Source organism: Pteropus alecto, unplaced genomic scaffold (genome assembly GCF_000325575.1).
Source record: "Pteropus alecto unplaced genomic scaffold, ASM32557v1 scaffold214, whole genome shotgun sequence".
NCBI lineage: Eukaryota > Metazoa > Chordata > Mammalia > Chiroptera > Pteropodidae > Pteropus > Pteropus alecto.
The window spans coordinates 15,197-18,368 of NW_006435787.1; the positions used below are offsets into that span (position 1 = coordinate 15,197).

The following is a 3,172-nucleotide window of genomic DNA, read 5'->3' on the forward strand; positions in this document are numbered from 1 at the left end:
TTTCAAGATCCACAGTAGATGAGAGACGAAAATGTATTTTCATGATGGCATACACTGGGGTGTTGTTTCCAAATTGCCCACAGAACGGCGGCAGATAATAAGTTTTTATAATGGCATACACTTGCTTGTTATTTTTGAAATTCTCACGAGATGGCACCAGAGAACAATTTTTCATGACATGCATTTTTGTATTTTTCCCAAGATGCACCAAAATGACAGCGGACAGCAACTTTTCATAACGACATGCCCTTAGGTATTATTTGCAAAATGTATAAGATAGCACCTAAAATTATTCTTCATAATGTGCTGTGGCCTTCCCAAAATGCATACCTGATGGCAGCTGTCCGAAATCGCCCACCAGAGGCATCCGAGAATGAATATTCATGATGACAACACTAGGGTTTATTCCTAAAATACCCACCAGATGGCACCAGAGAATAACTTTTGTATTCTTGAATCATTTCCAGGATGAACACGAGATTCAGGCAGAAAATAAATTTTCATGATGACCTACACTAAGGTTATATCTCAAAATGCCCACCAGACGGCAACAGAAAATTGTTTTTTGATGACATACACCTGGTATAATATTTAAATACCCACGAGATGGCAGCAGAAAACAATTTTTATGACTCGCACTGCTTTGTATCCAAGGTTTACATGAAATAAGAGCAGAGAAAACTTTCATAACTACATGCCATTGGCTGTTATTTCTTAAATACACAAGAGCTACTACCAGAAATAAGTTTCATGTTATGCAGTCTGGTGTTATTCCCAAAATGTCCACAACGTGGCTACAAAGAATAAAAATTCATAATGACAAACACTAGGGAGTTATTACTTAAAAGTCCGTCGATTGGTCTATGGCCATGCCACCCTGCACACGCCTGATCTCATCTGATCTCGGAAGCTAATCAGGTTTGGGCCTGGTTAGTACTTGGATGGGAGACCAACTAGGAAGACTGGGTGCTGTGGACATAAAAAAAAAAAAAAAGACCATTGATAGCCGCAGAAAAAAACTTCTGATTACTTACGCTGTGGCGTTAGTCCCAATAATACCCAACACATGGCAGCAGAGAAATATGTTTAATTACTTACACTCTGTTATTATTCCAAGATGCAGAGTAGATGAGAGAAAAATATAATTTTCGGGTTGGCATACACTTGGGTGTTATTCCAAAAAATTCCGCAGGCAGCAGAAAATAAATTTTTATGATGACATATACTTGAGTGTTATTTTCAAAAATGCCCACGAGAAGGCAGCACAAAATAATTTTTCGTGACATGCAATCCTGTTTCTTTCCCAAAATGCACACTAAATGGCAGCATAAAACAATTCTTCATAATGTCATGCCCTTGAGTTTATTTTCAGAGTACACATAAAAGCAGGAGTAACTTTTCACGACACTTGTTGTTATTCCCAACTTGCCCACTGGATAGCAGCAGAGAATAAGTTTTTTAATACACTGGTCAAATTCCCTAGATGTACATAAGATGGGGGAAGAAAATTGTTTTTCATAATGTCCTACACTCCAATGCTATTCACAAATGACAAGCAGATGGCAGCAGAAAGTAAATTTTTAGATGATATGCACCTGGGTGTTATTTTAAAAATGTTCATGAGATGGCAGCGGAGAACAACTTTTCATGAGCTACACTGCTGTGTTATTCCCAAGATTCACACAATCTGGCAGCAGAGAAGAAAATTAAATGACACACCCTGGGGTGTTAATTTTCAAATGCACACGAGATAGCAGCAGAAATAACTATAAAGTCACAACCCCAGACCTACTGCTTCTTCAGTAAAACGTTTAAGGAACTCCTGTCCATTGGTGTTCTGCAACTACATAAACACAGCTTTCAAATAACAACAGTAAAACCCCTTGAAGGTATTATTCACCCTTGGAGGGCACACAATCTTAGCTATTCTGTATCCATCCTGCCTCGCTCTTCACCACATACATGTAATCTTTCCTATCTGCTTTCCATAATCACAAATGCCTTAAAAGAGTGGGAAAATTGATTCCCTATAGCATCTGAGATCTTGATCCGTAGCAGACGTCGTCAGTTTTACTCAAATAAACTCTCATATATGTTCTCTACAGGTTTACAAGTTTTTTACATCCACACCAGGCACCCACTTTGCTCCTCTCACATGGAGGAAGACGGTGCAGAATTTCACCTCCAGGCCTCTACTTACTGGTCCCCAAAGGACCTGTTCTACTCTTCACACATTGGGCTAAACGGGGATGGAGATCTTACTGACTCTCTACTACCTCATTTTCTGGGCACCCTCTTTAATCTTCAAATTCTGGCTGCATCTGGGATGTAGGAGAAATCCACTCCAGGTCTGTTCTTACCCATATGCTGAAATAACTACCCTTCAAGCTGCCTGGAGCAAAAACTGAGACATCTATCTCATGACGGTGTAACCCTAGCCCCCAATCTCAGGAGCCCCTGTGCCCCTCATATACCACATGACATGTAAACTCTGAGAAAGAAAATTGCCTACTAAGAAGGGTTCCTGGTGCCTACCTGGGCTCCAATTTTAAAAAAGAGCCTGGCAGCCACTTTGACAAAGGGGTACTTCATGTAAACCACACTTCAGGGGGAAGCTTTCACTGACCTGCCTGTCTCCAGGACTGACGCTGAAGTTGTCTTGCGAGAGCAGAACAAAGCACCTGACGACATCGGAGATTGTAGAGCAGAGCTCTCGCTTTAGAGGGAACAGGCCCCAGAGTCCCCTCGCTTTGGGCCCTCCTTACAGCCATGCTTTTCCACAGCCATGATGCTTCATAACTGACCTGAAGCTCTATTGAGCTGCTCCACAGCTTTGCTGTTCTCACAGCTGTGCTGTATCACAATTCAGCTATTTATACTCAATAAAGTGTCCACCACCTTCACTGCGCCACATTGTTGATTAACTCGAGACAATGACCATTAGCTGACAAACATCAGATGCCATAGCCAGAATCGGGACCCCAGATACAGATCCTGGAACCTGGACACCAAAGTGGATCACCCATTCAAAGACAGACACCATACCACAAGACCTGGACCCTGCAGCAGACCACAGAACCTGGATCCAAAGCTATGGCCCAATCCAAACCCAGGTATAGTATGCAGGATGCAGATGCAAGAGGCTTGACACTGGACTGCAAACCCAGGATCC

The 3,172-nt window shown here is 41.9% G+C and overlaps 1 pseudogene; it reads left to right on the forward strand.

Moving 5' to 3' along the window:
• Positions 1 to 859: 859 nt before the first annotated feature.
• Positions 860 to 978, forward strand: LOC112479441 (annotated as a pseudogene).
• The last annotated feature ends 2,194 nt before the right edge of the window (positions 979 to 3,172 follow it).